The sequence below is a fragment of the Dendropsophus ebraccatus genome, chromosome 13 (assembly GCF_027789765.1).
Source record: "Dendropsophus ebraccatus isolate aDenEbr1 chromosome 13, aDenEbr1.pat, whole genome shotgun sequence".
NCBI lineage: Eukaryota > Metazoa > Chordata > Amphibia > Anura > Hylidae > Dendropsophus > Dendropsophus ebraccatus.
This window is the reverse complement of record NC_091466.1, coordinates 4,660,507-4,687,885: the sequence shown is the minus strand read 5'-3', so window position 1 is coordinate 4,687,885 and position 27,379 is coordinate 4,660,507. Positions and strand designations below refer to the sequence as shown.

General features: G+C 45.4%; 1 protein-coding gene across 1 annotated transcript in view; it reads left to right on the top strand.

The window, feature by feature from the left end:
- The first annotated feature begins 218 nt into the window (after nt 1–218).
- LOC138770912 (nuclear receptor ROR-gamma-like) overlaps nt 219–27,379 on the top strand; it is a 71,097-nt gene continuing 43,936 nt past the window's right edge. The window contains exon 1 of the mRNA XM_069950223.1: nt 219–223. The gene's annotated coding sequence lies outside the window, so the exon portion shown is untranslated. The remainder of the gene's footprint in view (nt 224–27,379) is intronic.

The following is a 27,379-nucleotide window of genomic DNA, read 5'->3' as shown; positions in this document are numbered from 1 at the left end:
TGTGTTCTAGGGGGAGGGGGGGTTACTACAGTTGGACCTTTGGGGAGATGGGGGTTACTACAATGGGATATGGGGCACAGAGAGTTACTGTGAAGCAGATGAGGATTATACTGGAGACAGGAGCCTAAAATGTTTGTCTCGCAGATGGCCGGAGAGGTTTTCAAGATGGCCGTGCATGATGGCGATGAAACACAAAAGTGATCAACAAGAGAAGACGTCCCATGTGAGTGACTGAATAACTGCACTATAATCACCTATAAGGTCTGCAGGTGTACAGCCTCATCTACTGCTATATAGTCACTGCTGAGGGACAGTACTGCTGTGTGTATAGTGGATGTTATGCAGTAATAGTATAAGGGGGGATAAGTCACTATGCGGTGAAGATCTGGTGGTAAAATTTGTTTACTATATAATGGTAATAGGCAATGGGGGCGTGTCCATAGGGGCGTGGCAGATTGCCGTGACTGTCCCTCTTTCCTCCGAGCAAAAGTTGGGAGGTATGCTATGATTGTGACCGCGCTCCATGTCTCCTGGTATCCGGGTGTCACTATGATTGTGACCACGCTCCATGTCTCCTGGTGTCACCGGTGTGATTGTGACCACGCTCCATGTCTCCTGGTGTCACCACTGTGATTGTGACCACGCTCCATGTCTCCTGGTGTCACCGCTGTGATTGTGACCACGCTCCATGTCTCCTGGTGTCACCGCTGTGATTGTGACCACGCTCCATGTCTCCTGGTGTCACCGATGTGATTGTGACCACGCTCCATGTCTCCTGGTGTCACCCCTGTGATTGTGACCACGCTCCATGTCTCCTGGTATCCTGGTGTCACTATGATTGTGACCACGCTCCATGTCTCCTGGTATCCTGGTGTCACCGATGCGATTGTGACCACGCTCCATGTCTCCTGGTGTCACCCCTGTGATTGTGACCACGCTCCATGTCTCCTGGTATCCTGGTGTCACCGCTGTGATTGTGACCACGCTCCATGTCTCCTGGTATCCTGGTGTCACCGCTGTGATTGTGACCACGCTCCATGTCTCCTGGTATCCTGGTGTCACCGCTGTGATTGTGACCACGCTCCATGTCTCCTGGTGTCACCCCTGTGATTGTGACCACGCTCCATGTCTCCTGGTATCCTGGTGTCACCGCTGTGATTGTGACCACGCTCCATGTCTCCTGGTGTCACCGCTGTGATTGTGACCACGCTCCATGTCTCCTGGTATCCTGGTGTCACTATGATTGTGACCGCGCTCCATGTCTCCTGGTATCCTGGTGTCACCGCTGTGATTGTGACCGCGCTCCATGTCTCCTGGTATCCTGGTGTCACTATGATTGTGACCGCGCTCCATGTCTCCTGGTATCCTGGTGTCACCGCTGTGATTGTGACCGCGCTCCATGTCTCCTGGTATCCTGGTGTCACCGCTGTGATTGTGAGCTCTTGTGACCATGCTCCATGTCAGGATAGTGAAGTGTTGCCGGTTTCCTCACCTCTCCTCATAACCTGGCTGTGGTTGGGATATTAAACATTCCTGCAGGTAGTTCCTGGAGTCACAGCATAGTGTGTAGTATGGAGAATGGGGGCAGTCACCTTGTACTTGCCCCGGGCTATTATTATATCTGTACAGTTACATATATATCACTCCATTGTCCCCTGAGAGAAAAGGTTTCTATAAACATGAGAGCAAGGATGGCAAAACCACCAACTACATGGAGATCACCCAACTAATGTGTGACACAAGGGGAGACAATGATCAATCAGGGTCACTCTTAACGCAATGCTTTTATTGGCAAGGGTGATAAATCACAACCAGAGGAGTCTGAAAGGCCAAAGTAGTCTAGAGGAAGGAACAAAGAGGTCTGGATGGCTAAAGGAGTCTCGTGCAAGGAATAGAGGGGTCTGGATGGCCAAAGGAGTCTCGTGCAAGGAATAGAGGGGTCTGGATGGCCAAAGGAGTCTCGTGTAAGTAATAGAGGGGTCTGAAGACGACACTGGGTGTCTGGAGGATAGAGAGGGTTCTGGAGGAGAAGGGGGGTCTTGAGGGTAGAGAGGGTTCTGGAGGACACAGGGGGGTCTGGAGGGTAGAGAGGGTTATGGAAGAGACGGGGGTCTGGAGGGTAGAGAGGGGTCTGGAGGGTAGAGAGGGGTGTCTGGAGGGTAGAGAGGGTTCTGGAGGAGACAGGGGGAACAGGAGGGTAGAGAGGGTTCTGGAGGAGACTGGGGGAACAGGAGGGTAGAGAGGGTTCTGGAGGAGACTGGGGGAACAGGAGGGTAGAGAGGGTTCTGGAGGACACAGGGGGGTCTGGAGGGTAGAGAGGGTTCTGGAGGACACAGCTACCTTAGAGGCAGGGTAGGCAGTTGCTATTGGGCCCGTGCAGGAGTGGGGCCCGGGGAAGAAAGGTAAGGGCCCTATTCTACCAGATGATTATCGTTTAGATTATCATTAAATCGTTTGAATCTAAATGATAATCTTTCGGTTGAAATGCAGTTAACGATTATAAGACCTGGACCTATTTTTATCGTTGCTCGTTTGCAAAACGTTCGCAAATCGTTGGCATTGAATAAGACGTCGTTCGGTCGTTTTCAATAGATACGAACGCAATAGCGAAGAAATAGCGAAGAAAAAACAATCGCAAATACGATCATAAGTAACGATTATCGTTCCATGAAAATGAGTGAACGTTTTCAGGTCTTTCTCAATAGCGGTCGTTTGAGATCGTTAATCGTTAACGATCATGTGAACGATAATCGTCCAGTGAAATAGGGCTCTAAGAGCGTGTGTCCTTCTGCTTATCCCCTATGTACTGCAGTGTGTAAGTGACCCAATGTTTACTTACATGCTGCAACACAAAAGGGTTAACAAGCAGAAGACAGAGATCTCTCCTCCACTGCACTGATAACCTCTGACCTCTGTTCTCCAGCTGTGTAATCAAATAGGAAAAGAAAATGTGCAGAGCTCCGTGCAAAGGTAAGGTCAGGGGTTATCATTGCACCAGCAGTAAAGCAGATATATAAATATATATATGAGCATTGCTTTGTGTTGTACGTAGGGGGCCCCTTAAAATTATTTGCTATGGTGTCCCATGAATCCTACGCCCCTGACCATCACCGTGGTTTCGTGAAGTTGCTTAGGACTGTCTTGAGGAAAGTAGGTAGGCACAGGGGGTGGTTTCAGCTTTAGGGCTCACTGTCGTGTCCTGTTCCCTACCTTGTACAACTTGTCCCTGACAACGGTATATTAAGTCATGCCTCTGTATATACCTAAAGGCCTCTGCTGACCCTCTGGTTGTCATGGAAACTCATGGACACCTTCCAGTTTAAGGCAATGTTCACACTACGTAAGTTCCGTAGTAATCACAGCCGTGATTTCTACGGCACTTGCGTAGTGCTGCCTTCTGAGGAATCCCTAGCAGCGCTGCGAGAAACTGACATGCATCGCATGCTCCACTGTGTGTAGTGAGGAGTTCTGATGTGGACACGCACTGATGCGCCCGCATTAGAACTCAGCGCCACTCAATGATCTTTTCTGAGACCGGCCGTTCTGTGACAAAATGTGACCATAGCCTAAAGGTGCATTCACACGTACAGGATCCGCAGCAGATCTGCAGCAGATTTGATGATGTGTTCAGTTATTTAGGCCGCTACGATACGGTGTGTGAAGCTACCCTAAGGATATTGAATGACCAAAATCAGATCTCGGCCATTACAGCAGGAGGCCGACTATCAGTCACTCGCTGGTCATATGAGCACAGACCCAGCACGATCATCTTCATTATATGAATGTAAGTCATGGGGCCTCCATGTCTGGTCGGAGACCTGCCACAGCCCAGGGCCCTCAAAGAAGATATTCCTGAGTCAGTCCCATATCTTCCTCTGAACTATGGAGTTTCTTCTTTGATAATGTGGCGATGATGACACAATAAGGACCAGTAATAATATTTCAGAGATCCAGTCCATCAGTGTGAGGCCTGCAGCCAGCACAGGGTTAACTTCCCCTCTGGGAGAGCATCAGGCGGTTACTTATCAGTTGGGTTAGTCAGAGATTGTCGGACAGGATACGTGGACGTGGCTTCTGCTCAGGGGAGGCTTATGCAATACAGGTTAGGCACGAAGCTCAGGTCATGCGGTTGGCTCAGAGGAAGCTTCGATGTGCAGGTCATAAGCAGTGAAGAACGGACGGGAGGTGTGCAGTCTTGGGTAATGGGTACAGTGTCTTGACTAACCTGTCCGTGCTGGATATAGCATATCACGGCTGACCACAATAACTGCCAGGAACATCTCTGCTCTCAATCACTCTCCCTTCCTACCACAATGGTCCCCACACCGTGCAGGACTCTCACATGTCACAAATAATCAGCTACACATCTTGTGGTCATTCTCCAAACCCCCCTCATGCTGCTGTGCGAGTAACATCCACCTGCACCGAGTGTGAAGTAACGAGAGCACCTGTACACCCCCCCCCCTCCCTATTCTTACATGGTCCAATTCAAAGAAAATAGAAAACTGCGCATGTCATAGGGGTATGTGGACACATAAAGAAAAAATTCAAAATGGCACTGATCTAAATGGGCTGCCCGGACGATCCTTAGATGGCCCAGGCAGCGGCGGTCTGTGGCTGCCGCTGCTTCTATTACATATAGGGATGGGCAACAGATCGTAGCTGACAATCTTATTCAACATGCTGAAAGACAACGATCAGCCGACAGCGTGACAACTTTCAGCAGGAGCTATTACACTAAACAATTATCACCCAGAACAGCCTGTTATACGGACGATAATCGTTTTGTGTAATAGGGCCCTAACCTTTCTTTAAAGGCTCAGCCCCATTATTATCAATGTCATCCTGGGACATGGTTGGTGTCACAATTCCAGACCTTCTCTTCCTTGCTTGTTCAGTGGCTGCAGTCAGGGAAGATGAACGAGACTTCCATCTCGAGGAGTTAGTAACCTTACGCCATTACCTCCAGTAGGGATGACAATACAGACTAGTGAAGAGACTGGGTTGTTACTATAGAGTAAGTAAAGCAGCTCTTAGGAGGTGTATGTATAACATACACATACACTGAATGGCCCATTGTATCAGAGCCCACTACCCCCCCTTGTTGGATTGCCTCCGCATAGAGATCCAACCTGCTGCCACAGAGTGCAGCATAAAATCCAGTGGGCAGCTTTTTGTGTAAATCCACTCAGATTCACACGGAGTAAAAGTGGCGGAATTCTCCGCCATGGAATTCCACCAGTTTTACTCCGTGTGAAGGCCAGCCTCCATGTCATAATGACAGTCTAATGGACATATCTATTCTTCAGCGCAGAGAGACGCCGGGGGAAGAGGCGCACGAGCCTCCCATAGACTGTCATTATGACACAGAGGCTGACGAGATTCCGCCAGTTTTATTCTGTGTGAACAATGGACATTGTTCAAACACTGTATTGAACAATGGCCGTTGTTCGATACCGCCATGGAAATAATTGACATGTCAATTTTTTATGGCCGTTCTGCACTGATTTTAATGCAATTGTCAGTGTAACAATGTAATACGTTGTGAACATAGCCTTAACGTCAAAATCCAGTGATCGCCCCAGAGGGGAGCGAAGTGGGCGTAATGGGGGATGCGGCCGGACGCAGAGGGGGCACAGCCTCTGCATGCGCCACATTTAACATTTTTTGAGTGGAAAAATGTTGAGAAAACCTATGCAGCTCTGAGCATTGCGCCTCCGCCAATCCGGCGAACCTCAGTGCTGTCAGGACATTTTTACACCCGGTGTTTTAAGCCCGGACATAATAAATGTCCCCCTATAAGCTTTTTTTGCTTTGCCGATCTTCACAGTCCTCAGATCTTAATCTGATCTTTCATCTCAGGATGAGAAAGAACACAAGAAAGATGGAGATGGCCCCTGTACTGTCCCAATCCATGTTTTCTTCTTCTCTATACACCCAGGCAAAAGTGTCTCTGTCTGGAGTTACAGTGTAGTTAGTTGCTCCAACCACTAGGTGTCACACTCCCCTAAAGCACAGCTGCAGTCTCAAAGGAAGGTTTAGCACACACAACCCTCTCTTCTACACGCTGCTTCCTATAGTTAGTGAGTTGGTGGCTTTACGCCCATACCGTAAAGGGACCTTGCTGGGGGCGGGCACACAGCTCCCAGGCAAGCTCCGCCCCGGCCGGATTTCATTAGCTGCTCTACTCCGGACTTCCTAGAAGCCAAAATCAGACCCTGCTGGACCCCGAAACTAATCCAAACGTTTAGTACTAGGGTTAGGGTTGGGGGTCGGCTTAGGGTTACATCCCACTGATTTCTCATATTCTAACCCTTCCTACAGCCCCTCCTGATTAGCCTGAGGGTTATGGTTAGGATTGTTGTGTGGGAAGGGGATAGTTAAGTCATGTTTGTAGTAACCCTAATCCGACCCCCAACAATAACCCTAAAACTAAACGTTTGGAATAGGGTCGGGGGTCCGTCAGGGTCTGATTTTGGCTTCTAGGAAGCCCGGAGTGAAGCAGCCAATGAAATCCGGCTGGGGCGGGGCTTGCCTGGGAGCTGTGCGCCCGCCCCCAGCAAGGTCCCTTTACGGTATGGGATTTAGTCACTACCCTGACTCCAGCGCTAGTGACCCCAATAGTTATGCTTTGCTAAACTCAACCCCAGAGTGTCTGGAGATAAGGGAGGAACCCCTCTTGCCTACACCATGGATCCTTTTCTCAGCATGGTCATCCCCTAAAGAAGGAGAGGAAAGTCAAAATGATCCCAAGTAGAGCACAGTGCAAGATAGCCGCTCTCTGCTGAACTCCACTCCACTGAGTAGGAAGAAACCTGTCGAAGTGTCAGATAGGTGACCTGTTGGTTAGTAAGCGCCCAGACGGGCAAGAGCTTTTTGTTTTGTTTTAAAAAGCATGCTGTTGCTGTATTTCTGTTTACTGGACTGTTTATGCTGCAAATAAACGCCAAGCTATTATTTTCAAAGCTAAGTCTGCTGTGAACTGTGTCAAACCACACCATTCCCCGGGAAATCCCTACAATATATATATATATATATATATATATATATATATATATATATATATATATATATATACACACACACACACGCACGCACACACGCTCCTCACATCAGTTCTACCTGAGGGTGGGTGACCACTCCTGGCCACTGTCACAATTAGCGACCAAAACAGCAGAGCCCACCAGCAGGTTCAGTACCAGTCCCAGCGACCCGGGCCATGCCATCCCTGTCAGCAGACGACCCTGAAGATGCATAGCATGACTGGTGTAAGCTCAGTGGATGAGGAGCATTACATTTACTCACACAGAAGGGGATTCCCCCACGTAGACTGCTATACAGTTACTGTAAGAAACAGCACAGCAAACCCCTTATGGAAAGATATGAAGCAACGCAGTGACCTGAGCACTACCAAGCCTTGCTCCATCAGGGGTAAACCTCAGAGAATGTTCCAGTATGTTACCTTGCAAACTCTATACAACAGCAGTTATATCCTTCAACATAGTGGACAGTGGTGGCTCATGTTCACACACTGTTTCTGAGACTCATTTTAAACCAGTTCAGGTAGCAGATGGCCATTTGCAGTAACAAACGCAATGCAACAGTCCAGGTCATACACAGGAGAATCAGCGAGGTAGAAAGGTCAGGCAGGCAGGAAGCGGGCCATGGTCAGACACAGGAACACACACCTTCACTATGGTAAAACCACAATGCTGCTCAGGCACAGGTGAGCGGCTGGATGATGCCAGGAAGTGATGGGTGGAGGGCACATTACACGCTCCAGCACTGGCCCTTAGAGTTGCAGGTAGACAGAGAGGACAGGCAGCTAGCAAGAGAGAGGACAGTGCACTGTAGTAAAAGGCTCGTCGGTCCTTGTGGATCACTTCAGTCAGACACAAAATACAGTTATATCCAGTGACGCAAAATCAAGGTATATCCGTTCTGGCCGATAATTGTCTCGTGTAATAGCGCCTGTTAAAAGACCACGATTAACTGACATGCACGATGTTGGCTGATTATATTCTTTCAACAGGCTGAAAAATTACGATAAGGACAGCGACGATCTGCTGACTTCAATGGGCCATCCGGCCATCTGAGGACCATCTGGGCAGCCCCTCCCACAGCTCCTCGGCCCAACCCCTCCCCCAGCTTCCTGTTTGTACAATAGCACAGTGAGCGGGAATGAGGAGGAAGCGAGCACTGACCTGATAGGTTGTCGCTCGCTTCCTCCTCTAGATGGTGCTGTGTAATACGGCCCTAACAGGTGACGTCTTCTCTGGTCGAAGTCATTTATTTTAGCTTTCTTCATCCATTGCAGGATGTACTCTAATGTACTGTACAACTCCCCTCTATTGTACTGTACCACTGTCCTCTCTAAAGTACTGTACCACTGTCCCCTCTAATGTACTGTACCACTGTCCTCTAATGTACTGTACCACTGTCCTCTAATGTACTGTACCACTGTCCCCTCTAATGTACTGTACCACTGTCCTCTAATGTACTGTACCACTGTCCTCTAATGTACTGTACCACTGTCCCCTCTAATGTACTGTACCACTGTCCTCTAATGTACTGTACCACTCTCCCCTCTAATGTACTGCACCACTGTCCTCTCTAATGTACTGTACCACTGTCCTCTCTAATGTACTGTACCACTGTCCTCTCTAATGTACTGTACCACTGTCCTCTCTAATGTACTGTACCACTGTCCTCTCTAATGTACTGTACCACTGTCCTCCGTAATGTATTGTACCACTGTCCTCTCTAATGTACTGTACCACTGTCCTCTCTAATGTACTGTACCACTGTCCTCTCTAATGTACTGTACCACTGTCCTCTCTAATGTACTGTACCACTGTCCTCCGTAATGTATTGTACCACTGTCCTCTCTAATGTACTGTACCACTGTCCCCTCTAATGTACTGTACCACTGTCCTCTAATGTACTGTACCACTGTCCTCTAATGTACTGTATCACTGTCCTCTAATGTACTGTACCACTGTCCTCTAATGTACTGTATCACTGTCCACTAATGTACTGTACCACTGTCCTCTAATGTTCTGTACCAGTCTCCTCTAATGTACTGTACCACTGTCCCCTCTAATGTACTGTACCACTGTCCTCTAATGTACTGTACCACTGTCCTCTCTAATGTACTGTAACACTGTCCCCTCTAATGTACTGTACCACTGTCCTCTAATGTACTGTACCACTGTCCTCTAAGGTACTGTACCACTGTCCCCTCTAATGTACTGTACCACTGTCCTCTAATGTACTGTACCACTGTCCGCTCTAATGTACTGTATCACTGTCCTCTAATGTACTGTACCACTGTCCTCTAATGTACTGTACCACTGTCCTCTAATGTACTGTACCACTGTCCACACTATTGTACTGTACCAATGTCCTCTAATGTACTGTACCACTCTCCCCACTAATGTACTGTACCACTGTCCTCTCTAATGTACTGTACCACTGTCCTCTAATGTAATGTACCACTGTCCTCTAATGTACCGTACCACTGCCTCCATAATGTACCGTACCACTGCCCCCTCTAATGTACTGTATCTCTGTCCTCTCTAATGTACTGTACCACTGTCCTCTCTAATGTACGGTACCAATGTCCTCTCTAATGTACTGTACCACTGTCCTCTCTAATGTACTGTACCACTTTCCTCCCTAATGTATTGTACCACTGTCCTCTCTAATGTACTGTACCACTGTCCCCTCTAATGTACTGTACCACTGTCCTCTAATGTACTGTACCACTGTCCTCTAATGTACTGTATCACTGTCCTCTAATGTACTGTACCACTGTCCCCTCTAATGTACTGTACCACTGTCCCCTCTAATGTACTGTACCACTGTCCTCTAATGTACTGTATTACTGTCCTCTCTAATGTACTGTACAACTGTCCTCTATAATGTACTGTACCGCTGTCCTCTCTAATGTACTGTACCACTGTCCTCTCTAATGTACTGTATCACTGTCCTCTAATGTACTGTACCACTGTCCCCTAGTGTATTGTACCACTGTCCTCTCTAATGTACTGTACCACTGCCCCCTCTAATTTACTGTACAACTGTCCTCTCTAACGTACTGTACAACTGTCCTCTCTAATGTACTGTACCACTGTCCCCTCTAATGTACTGTACCACTGTCCTCTAATGTACTCTACCACTGTCCTCTCTAATGTACTGTACCACTGTCCCCTCTAATGTACTGTACCACTGTCCTCTAATGTACTGTACCACTGTGCTCTCTAATGTACTGTACCACTGTCCCCTCTAATGTACTGTACCACTGTCCTCTAATGTACTGTACCACTGTCCCCTCTAATGTACTGTACCACTGTCCTCTAATGTACTGTACCACTGTCCTCTAATGTACTGTATCACTGTCCTCTAATGTACTGTACCACTGTCCCCTCTAATGTACTGTACCACTGTCCCCTCAAATGTACTGTACCACTGTCCTCTCTAATGTACTGTACCACTGTCCTCTAATGTACTGTATCACTGTCCTCTAATGTACTGTACCACTGTCCCCTCTAATGTACTGTACCACTGTCCCCTCTAATGTACTGTACCACTGCCCTCTCTAATGTACTGTACCACTGTCCTCTAATGTACTGTACCACTGCCCTCTCTAATGTACTGTACCACTGTCCTCTAATGTACTGTACCACTGTCCTCTCTAATGTACTGTACCACTGTCCTCTAATGTACCGTACCACTGTCCTCTCTAATGTACTGTACCACTGTCCTCTCTAATGTACTGTACCACTGTCCCCTCTAATGTACTGTACCACTTTCCTCTAATGTACTGTACCAATGTCCTCTAATGTACTGTACCACTCTCCCCTCTAATGTACTGTACCACTGTCCTCTCTAATGTACTGTACCACTGTCCTCTAATGTACTGTACCACTGTCCTCTAATGTAATGTACCACTGTCCTCTAATGTACCGTACCACTGCCTCCATAATGTACCGTACCACTGCCCCCTCTAATGTACTGTACCACTGTCCTCTCTAATGTACTGTACCACTGTCCTCTCTAATGTACGGTACCAATGTCCTCTCTAATGTACTGTACCACTGTCCTCTCTAATGTACTGTAGAACTGTCCTCTAATGTACTGTACCACTGTCCTCTCTAATGTACTGTACCACTTTCCTCCCTAATGTATTGTACCACTGTCCTCTCTAATGTACTGTACCACTGTCCTCTCTAATGTACTGTACCACTGTCCTCTAATGTACTGTATCACTGTCCTCTAATGTACTGTACCACTGTCCTCTAATGTACTGTACCACTGTCCTCTCTAATGTACTGTACCACTGTCCCCTCTAATGTACTGTACCACTGTCCTCTAATGTACTGTATCACTGTCCTCTAATGTACTGTACCACTGTCCCCTCTAATGTACTGTACCACTGTCCTCTAATGTACTGTACCACTGTCCTCTCTAATGTACTGTACCAATGCCCCCTCTAATATACTGTACCACTGTCCTCTCTTATGTACTGTACCACTGTCCCCTCTAATGTACTGTACCACTTTCCTCTAATGTACTGTACGACTGCCCCTCTAATGTACTGTACCACTGTCCTCCCTAATGTACTGTACCACTGTCCCCTCTAATGTACTGTACCACTGTCCCCTCTAATGTACTGTACCACCTTCCCCTCTAATGTACTGTACCACTGTCCTCTAATGTACTGTACCACTGTCCTCTCTAATGTACTGTACCACTGTCCTCTCTAATGTACTGTACCACCGTCCTCTCTAATTTATTGTACCACTGTCCCCTCTAATGTACTGTACCACTGTCCTCTAATGTACTGTACCACTGTCCTCTAATGTACTGTACCACTGTCCCCTCTAATGTACTGTACCACTGTCCTCTCTAATGTACTGTACCACTGTCCTCTAATGTACTGTACCAATGCCCCCTCTAATATACTGTACCACTGTCCTCTCTTATGTACTCTACCACTGTCCCCTCTAATGTACTGTACCACTGTCCTCTAATGTACTGTACCACTGTCCTCTCTAATGTACTGTACCACTGTCCTCTCTAATGTACTGTACCACCGTCCTCTCTAATTTATTGTACCACTGTCCCCTCTAATGTACTGTACCACTGTCCTCTAATGTACTGTACCACTGTCCTCTAATGTACTGTACCACTGTCCCCTCTAATGTACTGTACCACTGTCCTCTCTAATGTACTGTACCACTGTCCTCTCTAATGTACGGTACCAATGTCCTCTCTAATGTACTGTACCACTGTCCTCTCTAATGTACTGTAGAACTGTCCTCTAATGTACTGTACCACTGTCCTCTCTAATGTACTGTACCACTTTCCTCCCTAATGTATTGTACCACTGTCCTCTCTAATGTACTGTACCACTGTCCTCTCTAATGTACTGTACCACTGTCCTCTAATGTACTGTATCACTGTCCTCTAATGTACTGTACCACTGTCCTCTAATGTACTGTACCACTGTCCTCTCTAATGTACTGTACCACTGTCCCCTCTAATGTACTGTACCACTGTCCTCTAATGTACTGTATCACTGTCCTCTAATGTACTGTACCACTGTCCCCTCTAATGTACTGTACCACTGTCCCCTCTAATGTACTGTACCACTGTCCTCTAATGTACTGTACCACTGTCCTCTCTAATGTACTGTACCAATGCCCCCTCTAATATACTGTACCACTGTCCTCTCTTATGTACTGTACCACTGTCCCCTCTAATGTACTGTACCACTTTCCTCTAATGTACTGTACGACTGCCCCTCTAATGTACTGTACCACTGTCCTCCCTAATGTACTGTACCACTGTCCCCTCTAATGTACTGTACCACTGTCCTCTAATGTACTGTACCACTGTCCTCTCTAATGTACTGTACCACTGTCCTCTCTAATGTACTGTACCACCGTCCTCTCTAATTTATTGTACCACTGTCCCCTCTAATGTACTGTACCACTGTCCTCTAATGTACTGTACCACTGTCCTCTAATGTACTGTACCACTGTCCCCTCTAATGTACTGTACCACTGTCCTCTCTAATGTACTGTACCACTCTCCCCTCTAATGTACTGTGCCACTGTCCTCTCTATTGTACTGTACCACTGTCCTCTAATGTACTGTACCACTGTCCTCTCTAATGTACTGTACCACTGTCCTCTCTAATGTACTGTACCACTGTCCTCTAATGTACTGTACCACTGTCCTCTCTAATGTACTGTACCACTGTCCTCTAATGTACTGTACCACTGTCCACTCTATTGTACTGTACCAATGTCCTCTAATGTACTGTACCACTCTCCCCTCTAATGTACTGTGCCACTGTCCCCTCTAATGTACTGTGCCACTGTCCTCTCTAATGTACTGTACCACTGTCCTCTAATGTAATGTACCACTGTCCTCTAATGTACTGTACCACTGCCCCCCTAATGTACCGTACCACTGCTCCCTCTAATGTACTGTACCACTGTCCTCTCTAATGTACTGTACCACTGCCCCCTCTAATGTACTGCACCACTGTCCTCTCTAATGTACTGCACCACTGTCCTCTCTAATTTACTGTACCACTGTCCTCTGTAATGTACTGTGCCACTGTCCTCTCTAATGTACTGTACCACTGTCCTCTGTAATGTACTGTACCACTGCCCTCTAATGTACTGTACCACTGTCCTCTCTAATGTACTGTACCACTGTCCTCTCATGTACTGTACCACTGTCCTCTAGTGTACAGCCCTGATCTGATGAAGCGATTTTAAGTGCGAAACATTTGTTGTCAGCCTGCTCCACACTCCCCCCCCCCCCCCCCCCCCCCCCCCTCTCTGCACATGTGAAGTTTTATGAACAATAGACCGTACCTGTAACGCATCTGATTGGTGACTTCCTGTTTCTTTTTTTTCCTGTGTCTTCAATTATAGTAGTTATATTCCTGTATATAGGAGTAGTATTATAGTAGTTATATACTTGTATATAGAGGGCAGTATTATAGTAGTTATAACAGGATGAGAGTTCAGTCGGCACCACTTGGATCAGTGAGCTAAACTGCACACTGGCCTGGGAATGTAACACTGGTGACTGTATGGGGTGCTACCGTAAAAAGTAGAAACTTGCAATTCAAAAATAGAAAAAGACGGTGCACTCACCAATGTAGCAGTCTTTATTAGTTCATAAGCAGAACATAGCCGGGGGGGGGGGGGGGGGGACAAAGGTGTGTTGGAGCGGGTACTACCCGGGGATGGTACCCGCTGCAACACACCTTCTTCCTCCCCCCCCAGGCTATGTTCCGCTTATGAACTAATAAAGACTTCTACATTGGTGAGTGCACCGTCTTTTTCAATTTTTGAATTATAGTAGTTATATTCCTGTATATAGGAGCAGTATTATAGTAGTTATACGGTTCAGGGAAGAAAAAGAGTGCTGCACCTCACACCTATGGCTGATACTAGTACCTCTCAGCTGCATAAAAAAACATCAGAATTCTGTATGTGAATTGATCAAGCCACAGTAGTTATATTCTTGTATATAGGAGCAGTATTATAGTAGTTGTATTCTTGTATGTAGGAGCAGTATTATAGTAGTTATATCCCTGTATATAGGAGCAGTATTATAGTAGTTATGCGGCTCAAGGAAGAAAAAGAGTGCTGCACCTCACACCTATGGCTGATACTAGTGCCCCTAGGCTAAATAAAAAACACATCAGAATTTTGTGTATGAATTGATCAAGCCATACTGCCCCATGTACCTCGTGCCGGTATCTGATACACATAGGTCCCTACACTAAGTCCACACCATGCCAGTCAGTGGCCACCAACCCCGCAGGCGTGCACAGTCAGGGAACGGGGGCCATGGGACGGCCCTGCGACCCCCGTGTCACAGGACCAGACCCAAAAACACCACACCAGAACCCGGCCAGCACCGCCGGTGGAGAAGGTCGCCCCCAAGCAGCACAAGTCTGGATGAGGTATTGCACTCACCATAGCTGCTGCAGACAGAATGGGAAAAAAACGGTGTGGAGTTAGCGTAGGGACCCGTGTGGACCAGAGGACCTGCGCGGTGGTACACGGGGCAATATGGCTTGATCAATTCATATACAGACACTCTGGTGTTGATTTTTAATATAGGCCTAGCGGCATTAGTATCAGCCATAGATGGGATGTGCAGCAGTTCCATTCTCTCCAGTTCGTGTATTATAGTAGTTATATTCTTGTATATAGGTAGCAGTATTATAGTAGTTATATTCCTGTATATAGGAGCAGTATTATAGTAGTTATATTCCTGTATATAGGAGCAGTGTTATAGTAGTTATATTCCTGTATATAGGGGCAGTATTATAGTAGTTATATTCCTGTATATAGGAGCAGTATTATAGTAGTTATATTCTTGTATATAGGAGCAGTATCATAGTAGTTATATTCCTGTATATAGGAGCAGTATTATAGTAGTATATCCCTGTATATAGGAGCAGTATTATAGTAGTATATCCCTGTATATAGGAGCAGTATTATAGTAGTATATCCCTGTATATAGAAGCAGTATTATAGTAGTTATATTCTTGAATAAAGGAGCAGTATTATAGTAGTTATATTCTTGTATATAGGAGCAGTATTATAGTAGTTATATCCCTGTATATAGGGAGCAGTATTATAGTAGTTATATTTCTGTATATAGGAGCAGTATTATAGTAGTTATATCCCTGTATATAGGAGCAGTATTATAGTAGTTATATTCCTGTATATAGGAGCAGTATTATAGTAGTTATATTCCTGTATATAGGGGCAGTATTATAGTAGTTATATTCCTGTATATAGGAGCAGTATTATAGTAGTTATATTCTTGTATATAGGAGCAGTATTATAGTAGTTATATTCCTGTATATAGGAGCAGTATTATAGTAGTTATATTCCTGTATATGGGAGCAGTATTATAGTAGTTATATTCCTGTATATAGGAGCAGTATTATAGTAGTTATATCCCTGTATATAGGGAGCAGTATTATAGTAGTTATATTCCTGTATATAGGGGACAGTATTATAGTAGTTATATTCTTGTATATAGGGGGCAGTATTATAGTAGTTATATTCTTGTATATAGGAGCAGTATTATAGTAGTTATATTCTTGTATATAGGAGCAGTATTATAGTAGTTATATTCTTGTATATAGGAGCAGTATTATAGTAGTTATATCTTTGTTTTAGTATCAGGACAGAGCGTTGAATACTATATAAATATTTTAGACGTCTCCTGTGCACTATGGGGGAGATTTATTAAAGTGAGTGTCCCAGTTGCCCCTAGCAACTAATCAGATTCCACTTTTCATTCCAAACAGATTCTTTGAAAAATGAAAGGTGGAATCTGATTGGTTGCTGGGGGCATTTGAGACAATTCTACTTTACACCAGTTTGCTAACTCTCCCCCTATGTGTATATTATTTTCTGTATATCATTCTTCTCTTTCTTGCTGTTCCTGCTCTGCATATCTTCTTATTCACACTACATTTTGCTCTACTTTCCTGTTACTTTCCATCGGACAATATTTATTGCTGCTTTGTATTTGCTTTGTAAGCTTTTTCAAAGAACATGTGCGGTTAAGCCGGGGTCTATATTTTAGTGCACTGTGGTTAACACGTTACAAGGTGTGAAGTGACATGCAGCTTGTCAAACATCCCGCCAGCTGTCATAGGGCATCATGGGCACGAGGCGGGCAATGTGCTGGGGTGTGGGGACCCCTCTTACGTATATAAAGTGTGACAGGTGCTTTGTTATCCTGCTGTGCTAGCTGCCAGGGAATGACTGTGGTTGACAGTAAGTATGAGACTCCTGTGACTTCTGGTGAAGCCGCTCACACATGATCTATTAGTAAGGGTAAATCTCTGCAGTGTTTGCATTGTGACAGCGACATGTCCACTCAATGGGAGCTAATAGGTGGCAGATTGTAGAAATTCTGGATTATTATGGTACAAGCCTCTCCAAACTTCTAATCCCCCTTTCTATGACTTTTGGACAACTTTATCGCCCTAACTCCTAATAACTAATAAGCAGTAGGACAATGTTGGAAAGTTGTCCGAACCCGCTAACTAAATCGTATGGTGGCCTCCTCACCCTTCCCTGACAGATGATTGGGTGGATGCTGGATTATAACTGCCTTGCGGAGATAAGCTGCCACCAGAGCTGTCTGGCAGCAGCTTACTCACGTTTTTCCATTAAGAACACATGGACCTTCAGCTGTGGTGGCCTACTGGTCATGGTCACATGACTGATCACAGGATTACCAGACTGTCTAAAGCAAGTGCAAGTATAGTGAAAAAGAAGGTGTAAATCAGTGGTGTCAAACTCAAATACACAGTTGGGCAAAATTTAAAAATTGGACAAAGTCGCAGGCCAACCATGATAATTGTTGAAGCGCGAATGCGGTGGTTCTGGCACTGTCAGTGGTGGGCGTCTCCCAGCCCCGTGCGCTATGATAGATGACATGATATATTGCTATGATATGATTAAACCCCAACCCATGTAATAGCCAACCCCCCTCCCCCCAATATTGTCCTATGAAGTAGCCAACCCAACCAAAATTGCCCAATATAGTAGCCAGCCCTTCAAATAGTGCCCAAATAAGTGCCCAAATGGTAGCCAGCCCCCCAAGTGTCCTATATAGTAACCAGCCCCCCAAGTGTCCTATATAGTAGCCAGCCCCCCAAGTGTCCTATATAGTAGACAGCCCACCAAAATAGTCTCATATAGTAGCCAGCCCTCCCCATAGTCTCTTATATAGTAGCCAGCCCTCCCCCATAGTCTCTTATATAGTAGCCAGCCCTCCCCCATAGTCTCTTATATAGTAGCCAGCCCTCCCCCATAGTCTCTTATATAGTAGCCAGCCCTCCCCCATAGTCTCTTATATAGTAGCCAGCCCTCCCCATAGTCTCTTATATAGTAGCCAGCCCTCCCCATAGTCTCTTATATAGTAGCCAGCCCTCCCCCATAGTCTCTTATATAGTAGCCAGCCCTCCCCCATAGTCTCTTATATAGTAGCCAGCCCTCCCCCATAGTCTCTTATATAGTAGCCAGCCCTCCCCCATAGTCTCTTATATAGTAGCCAGCCCTCCCCCATAGTCTCTTATATAGTAGCCAGCCCTCCCCCATAGTCTTATATAGTAGCCAGCCCCCCCCATAGTCTCTTATATAGTAGCCAGCCCTCCCCCATAGTCTCTTATATAGTAGCCAGCCCTCCCCCATAGTCTCTTATATAGTAGCCAGCCCTCCCCCATAGTCTCTTTTATAGTAGCCAGCCCTCCCCATAGTCTCTTATAGTAGCCAGCCCTCCCCCATAGTCTCTTATATAGTAGCCAGCCCTCCCCCATAGTCTCTTATATAGTAGCCAGCCCTCCCCCATAGTATCTTATATAGTAGCCAGCCCTCCCCCATAGTCTCTTATATAGTAGCCGGCCCTCCCCCATAGTCTCTTATATAGTAGCCAGCCCTCCCCTATAGTCTCTTATACAGTAGCCAGCCCTCCCCCATAGTCTCTTATATAGTAGCCAGCCTCCCCCATAGTCTCTTATATAGTAGCCAGCCCTCCCCCATAGTCTCTTATATAGTAGCCATGGCTGGCCAAATGTAATTTAAACTCTAAATTGCCTGGCGGGCCAAAAATAATGGCACCAGGGACCAGAGTTTGACATGACTGGTGTAAATGATCAACTCTGACCTAACAACATTTTATAAAAATACATATTAACGATCGCACCCAAAAAACAGCAAAAATCCCCCCAAAAATAAAAAAGTCCCCACTTTTATACCGACATATAGTAAACAAAGCAGGAACTGGTAAAAGAGAGGGTCTCCCTCTTCTACTGCGGATTATCAGGTGCTGGAGTAGACGTGGCTGTATCCTGGGCAGATGCTTCCAGCGGCGCCCCCGCAGGTGCTCCTTTCTGCTGCCGCCGCCGCCGCCGCACACTGCCATACTGTGTCACTGGTTTATTTCATCTTATTGTGGAGGTTATAAGATCCTGTACAGCTGTGCCAGCCCCACAGTAAGACACTAGACATCGCCCAGGGGCATGTGTGCTGCCTACTCTCCCATGTGCCACCTGTAGGGGGCGTGAGTCTCTCCCAGGTGACTTGATATGATTGCTATGAGTCATTGGCTGCCGGTGAAGGGGCCGCCCTGCCCCCTCAGCATTATTGGTTCCTTATCCGGGGACACCTTAGAATATCACCTGTGATCTGAGGACCACACTGAGGACTGATGTGGTGGGGACGAGAGAAGACGAGGACCATGTCAAACATCAGAGGTATGACCCCGATCGGTGCTCAGCCCCCTGCTCCTCTCTGTATAATGTCTCATCACTCATGGATGGAACCAGGGCCCCAGCTTCTTTATTAGGTGGGGGCCACTCCACTTTTTCCTTTCTTTTTTCTTTCTTATTGAAGTTGTGACAAAATTTGCAACAAATTTATAGCAAGTTTTCAGCACATCTGTCTGATGTAAATGTGGCTATATAGTACAGCGCATGCCCATACAGTGTATAATGTGTACAGTAATACCTCGGTTTTCGAACGTTTTGGAACTCAAACTGCTTGGTATTCGAACGAAAATTTGCCCAGAAGTGGTGTTTGGAATTCGAACTTGGCTCGGTTTTCGAACGTTTTTGCGAGCGTGGATGATGGGTTGTACCTGGCAAATTAAGCAGTGATGAGGCTTCACATACAGTACAGTGCTGTATAAGACTGCTGGAGTGCATATACAGTGCAGTAGTAGTCCAGGCAGTGCACCACCATCTCCCATACATTACACTGCTTGGATGGGGGGGACGCTATACAGTAAAGGAGGGGTGAGGAGTTGGTGACTACTGTACTGTAATTGCTGGTTCTGATGAACATTTCTTCTGTAATGTCCTGTACAGTATATATAGTGCTGCTCTGTCCTGTCCTGTACAGTATATATAGTGCTGCTCTGTAATGTCCTGTACAGTATATATAGTGCTGCTCTGTAATGTCCTGTACAGTATAGTGCTGCTCTGTAATGTCCTGTACAGTATATATAGTGCCGCTCTGTAATGTCCTGTACAGTATATAGTGCTGCTCTGTAATGTCCTGTACAGTATATATAGTGCTGCTCTGTAATGTCCTGTACAGTATATAGTGCTGCTCTGCAATGTCCTGTACAGTATAGTGCTGCTCTGTAATGTCCTGTACAGTATATAGTGCTGCTCTGTAATGTCCTGTACAGTATATATAGTGCTGCTCTGTAATGTCCTGTACAGTATATATAGTGCTGCTCTGTAATGTCCTGTACAGTATATAGTGCTGCTCTGTAATGTCCTGTACAGTATATATAGTGCCGCTCTGTAATGTCCTGTACAGTATATAGTGCTGCTCTGTAATATCCTGTACAGTATATAGTGCTGCTCTGTAATGTCCTGTACAGTATATATAGTGCCGCTCTGTAATGTCCTGTACAGTATATAGTGCTGCTCTGTAATGTCCTGTACAGTATATAGTGCTGCTCTGTAATGTACAGTATATAGTGCTGCTCTGTAATGTCCTGTACAGTATATATAGTGCCGCTCTGTAATGTCCTGTACAGTATATAGTGCTGCTCTGTAATGTCCTGTACAGTATATATAGTGCTGCTCTGTAATGTCCTGTACAGTATATAGTGCTGCTCTGTAATGTACAGTATATATAGTGCTGCTCTGTAATGTCCTGTACAGTATAGTGCTGCTCTGTAATGTCCTGTACAGTATATATAGTGCTGCTCTGTAATGTCCTGTACAGTATATATAGTGCTGCTCTGTAATGTCCTGTACAGTATAGTGCTGCTCTGTAATGTCCTGTACAGTATATATAGTGCTGCTCTGTAATGTCCTGTACAGTATATATAGTGCTGCTCTGTAATGTCCTGTACAGTATAGTGCTGCTCTGTAATGTCCTGTACAGTATATATAGTGCTGCTCTGTAATGTCCTGTACAGTATATATAGTGCTGCTCTGTAATGTCCTGTACAGTATAGTGCTGCTCTGTAATGTCCTGTACAGTATATATAGTGCTGCTCTGTAATGTCCTGTACAGTATATATAGTGCTGCTCTGTAATGTCCTGTACAGTATAGTGCTGCTCTGTAATGTCCTGTACAGTATATAGTGCTGCTCTGTAATGTACAGTATATATAGTGCTGCTCTGTAATGTCCTGTACGGTATATAGTGCTGTTCTGTAATGTCCTGTACAGTATATAGTGCTGCTCTGTAATGTCCTGTACAGTATATAGTGCTGTTCTGTACTGTACTGATTATACGGAGCACTTATCAGTGTAATAAATGAGGATTGTAGGGAATTATTGGTGGCTGCTGGAACCAATTAATCACATTTACATTATTTCCTATGGGAAGACACTGCTCGGTTTTCAAACTGCCTTCCGGAACCAATTAAGTTCGAGAACCGAGGTACCACTGTATATATATATATATATATATATATATATATATATATATATATATACTCCTATGCATGTCCGGATTATATAAACGTGGCTATATAGTACAGCACATGTCCATACAGTGTATAATGTGTGTGTATATATATATATATATATATATATATATATATACTCCTATGTATGTCCGGTATACATAAACGTGGCTATATAGTACAGCGCATGTCCATGCAGTATATAATGTGTATATATATATATATATATATATATATATAATCTGATTATATGAACGTGGCTATATAGTACAGCGCATGTCCATCCAGTATATAATGTGTATATATATATATATATATATATAATCCGATTATATCAACGTGGCTATATAGTACAGCGCATGTCAATACAGTATATAATGTGTATATATATATATAATCCGATTATATCAACGTGGCTATATAGTACAGCGCATTTCAATACAGTATATAATGTGTATATATATATAATCCGATTATATAAACGTGGCTATATAGTACAGCGCATGTCCATCCAGTCTATAAATGTAGTCATATTCATGAGAGGGGGTGATATCTCTGATGGTCTATGATTTATACAGGGTATGGCAGTGACCTCAGGGTCTTCACCCCACCTGCCCTAAAGGTTATGGACCCATATAGTGTAATAACATCTGATAAGTCCTGACTGAGATTATGATATCCTCCATGTAACGTGCGGCCTCCATCATCCCCTCCTGTAATAATCTGTATATGAGGCGTCCATTCTCATCTGGTGACTCCTCAGATTACTATGATATCCTCCATGTAACGTGCGGCCTCCATCATCCCCTCCTGTAATAATCTGTATATGAGGCGTCCATTCTCATCTCCTGGTGACTCCTCAGATTACTATGATATCCTCCATGTAACGTGTGGCCTCCATCATTACCTCCTGTAATAATCTGTATATGAGGCGTCCATTCTCATCTCCTGGTGACTCCTCAGATTACTATGATATCCTCCATGTAACGTGCGGCCTCCATCATTACCGCAGCCTGTAATAATCTGTATATGAGGCGTCCATTCTCATCTCCTGGTTAGTGACTCCTCAGATTACTATGATATCCTCCATGTAACGTGCGGCCTCCATCATCCTCTCCTGTAATAATCTGTATATGAGGCGTCCATTCTCATCTCCTGGTTAGTGACTCCTCAGATTACTATGATATCCTCCATGTAACGTGCGGCCTCCATCATCCCCTCCTGTAATAATCTGTATATGAGACGTCCATTCCCATCTCCTGGTGACTCCTCAGATTACTATGATATCCTCCATGTAACGTGCGGCCTCCATCATCCCCTCCTGTAATAATCTGTATATGAGGCGTCCATTCCCGTCTCCTGGTGACTCCTCAGATTACTATGATATCCTCCATGTAACGTGCGGCCTCCATCATTACCGCAGCCTGTAATAATCTGTATATGAGGCGTCCATTCTCATCTCCTGGTGACTCCTCAGATTACTATGATATCCTCCATGTAACGTGCGGCCTCCATCATCCCCTCCTGTAATAATCTGTATATGAGGCGTCCATTCCCATCTCCTGGTGACTCCTCAGATTACTATGATATCCTCCATGTAACGTGCGGCCTCCATCATCCCCTCCTGTAATAATCTGTATATGAGGCGTCCATTCTCATCTCCTGGTGACTCCTCAGATTACTATGATATCCTCCATGTAACGTGCGGCCTCCATCATTACCTCCTGTAATAATCTGTATATGAGGCGTCCATTCCCATCTCCTGGTGACTCCTCAGATTACTATGATATCCTCCATGTAACGTGCGGCCTCCATCATTACCGCAGCCTGTAATAATCTGTATGTTTTGTGACACTTGGGTTCTGTTCACATTTGTGTCTTCTATGATATTTTCTACAATAAATTGATTGGACAATGGAAGCATAAATGATCGTTTTCCCACCAGTTTATGGACCTGGCTTTGTGTTTGGGCCTCTGATTCGGTGCTGTTGTCAGATCCTAATAACGTCTATTGGGCTCAGGCATCAGTCACACATTGGAGCACATACATACAGTGGTTTGCAATAAATTAGAATATCAACAATAATTTTTTTTTTTTAGTAATTCAATTCAAAAAGTGACCTCATATATTCTATACAGTCATTACATACAGAGTGAACTTTTTTAAGTGTTTATTTCTGTTAAAGTTGATGATTATGGATTACAGCCAAGAAAAACCCAAAAGTCAGGATTTCAGAAAATTAGAATAATTAACCCAAAACACCTGCAGTGGCTTCTTAAGTGTTATAAAGGGTCTCTTAGTCTGGTTCAGTATGCAACACAATCATGGGGAAGACTGCTGACAGATGTCCAGAAGGCTGTCATTCACACACTCCACAAGGAAGGGAAGCCACAAAAGTTCATTGCTAAAGAAGCTGGCTGTTCTCAGAGTGCTGGATCAAAGCAGATTAATGGAAAGTTGAGTGGAAGGAAAAAGTGTGGTAAAAAAAGGTCAACAAGCAACCGAGAGAACCGCAGTCTTACAGGATTGTGACCAAAATGCCATTCAATGCCATGGGAGAGATTCACAAAGAGTGGCCTGCTGCTGGAGTCAGTGCTTCACAAGCCACAAGCACATCTAGACGTCTGCAGGACACGGGCTACAAGTGTTGTATCCCATGTGTCACTCCTGACCAAGAAACAAGGCCAGAAGCGTCTTATCTGGGCCAAGGAGAAGAAGAACTGGACTGCTGATCAGGGGTCCAAGGGGCTGATCTCAGATGGAAGTAAATTTTGCATTTCATTTGGAAATCTCAGTCCCAGAGTCTGGAGGAAGAGTGGAGAGGCACAATCCAAGCTGCTGGAGGTCTAGTGTGAAGTTTCCACAATCAGTGATGGTTTGGGGAGCCATGTCATCTGCTGGTGGAGCCTCACTGGGTTTCATCAACACGAAAGTCACCACTGCCATCTACCAAGACATTTTAGAGCCCTTCATGCCTCCCTGTGCTGGAAAGATTCTTGGAGATGGAATTTTCATCTTTCAGCAGGATTTGGCACTTGTCCACACGGCCAAAAGTCCCAATCCCTGGTTTACTAACCACAGCATCACTGGGCTTGATTGGCCAGCAAACTCGCCAGACCTTCACCCCATAGAGAAATTATAGGGTATTGTCAGGAGGGAGATGAAAGACACTAGAGCCAACAATGCAGACGAGCTGAAGGCCGCTATCACAGCAACCTGGGCTTCACTAACCCCTCTGCAGTGATCAGCTGATCGCCTCCATGCCACATTGCCGCATCGATGCCGTCATTCATGCAGAAGGTGCCCCGACCAAGTATTGAGGGCATTTACTGTACAGACCTTTCATTTGGTCGACATTTCTGTGCTAAAAACATTTTTTAGTTGGTTTTATATAATATTCTAATTTTCTGAAATCCTGACTTTTGGGGTTTTCTTGGCTGTAATCCACAATCATTAACTTTACCAGAAATAAACGCTAGAAAAAGTTCACTCTGTATGTAATAATTCTATAGAATATATCAGGTCACTTTTTGAATTGAATTACTGAAAAAAAATTGTTGATATTCTAACTTATTGCAAACCACTGTATATGTGGAGCTTCTGCTATATATGTGTAACAAGTAATGTAGTAGACCTGTGAGGCCTAGGAAGTTGCCCTCTTTGGGCTCATTCACACTCCTGTATCTGGATTTGTAGTGTTTTTGTTGATTAAATTAACCCCCTGTTAACTTATAGGGGCATTACATTTGGCAGACAGGCTCGGACTGGGCCACCGGGGAGCCGGGGGATTCCCCGGTGGGCCCCGCCTCCTCCCCCCTCCTTTCTCCTTGCTGGGCCCTGTCCCTGAGCCAGAGAGGGGCCTACCATTTGATAGGGAGCGCAAGGGGGCCCCTGCTTGTTCCCACACTGCTGAACAGGCGGCATCAGCGCCCGTTCTTAATGTAAACTAATCATGGGCCCTCCCTCCCTCCCCCTGCACTCAGTGTGTCCCCGCTCCCAGCCTCGGCCCTGCTCTCTTCCTACCTGTCATGAGGAAGATGCCGAGAGCAGCAGCAGCAGCAGGGCCCTCCATCCCCCTCCCCTCTGCAGTCATGTGACTCTCCTGTTGCTATGTGCAGTCGGTGCACAGGAGAAGGGGGAGAGGCTGCAGGCTGCCCGGCCCGGCTGGGAGAAGAGGAGGGAAAGATGGAGACTCCATGGAGCTTCCTGCCCTGCTGAACATGTGAGTTTGTTTACTGTATATTTGTCTGTCTTTGTAATCTGTGTGTGTTTGTACATCTGTGTCATGTATTTATGCATGCGTGTGTGTGTGTGTGTGTGTGTATATGTGTATGTGTGTGTGTGTGTGCGGGCGGGCATCTATCATGTATATAGTGTATATTATGTAATGTAGTACTATAGATATTTTACTGTATATATATAATCTGCATGCTTTTGTATCTGTGTATATATGTCTGTGTGTCTGTCATGTGTGTGTGTGCGTGTTAGTATGCTTAGATGTAGGTATATATGTAAGGTATGTGTGTGTGTGTGTGTGTGTGTGTGTGTTAGTATGATTAGATGTAGGTATATATGTAAGGTATGTGTGTGTGTGTGTGTGTGTTAGTATGATTAGATGTAGGTATATATGTAAGGTATGTGTGTGTGTGTGTGTGTGTGTGTGTTAGTATGATTAGATGTAGGTATATATGTAAGGTGTGTTGTGCCTATTTGTGTATGTCTGCAGTATGTCATTTTGTGTGTATATATTTGTATGTGATGATAAAAAGTTTGCACCCTGGAGGTCCAGTTGTGCAGGAGATCCCTGAGGCTTAGGGGCTGATCGGCTGATTCAGTATTATAGGAGTGATGGTAGGATGATAGGAGTAGTAGTAGACATAACAGTAAGACTTTCATCAATGGATGAGGCGTTTTGAGGGGAACCCTCTTTGTCAGATCTATTGAGGGTTTTCTACAAAAAATGTCATCCATCGATTAACCCCTTAGCGACCCATGACGTATCTGATACGTCATGGTGCCGCTCGGGGTGTTCAGAGCGGGGTCCCGGTTCTATGGGGATTTGCTGCTGCTATGGACAGTTCCTGACATGGACAGAGGTGGCAGCAGAGAGCACTGTGTCAGACTGGAGAGAATACACCACTTCCTGCAGGACATACAGCAGCTGATAAGTACTGGAAGACAAAGTAATTTACTGATCTGTAACTTCTGACAGATTTGAAATTTTTTTTTATTTACCTGAGTACCCCTTTAACGCTTTAATGACCACTGATATGCCTTTCATGAAGGTCCTTAAAAGTCTTATTCTAGCCCAACACCTTGTGGTGAGGCTAGAATAAACCATTATTGGTCTCCTCTGCTGGAGATTGTAATATAAGAATAGACTAGATGGACATTTTCTCCTTCATCGTTTATGTTTCTAAGTCTGTGTTCACACATGACATTTTTCATGTGTTTTTGCAGCAATATTAAAGAGAACCTGTCACCTCCCGTGCCGGGTCAGAGCCCGGCCGACCCCCGCTAGAGCCCCTTAAAGTCACCTCAATCCCGAAGTCCCGCTTCTTCAGCCGGTGCGGGGACTGAGATATCACCGTGGGAAGCCTGGAGCGCGCGCTGCTGAGATGAGAATGACGGCTCCATTCATTCTCTATGAGCGTCGGACTCATCTCAGCCGCGCTCACCAGGCTTCCCACGGTGATATCTCCGTCCCCGCACCGGCTGAAGAAGCGGGACTTCGGGAATGAGGTGACTATAAGGGGCTCTAGCGGGGGTCGGCCGGGCTCTGACCCGGCACGGGAGGTGACAGGTTCTCTTTAAGTTTCTACCTAAATGGTGCAGTTTTACCACAACTGCATAAATCAGTAACAACTGTATAAGTGAC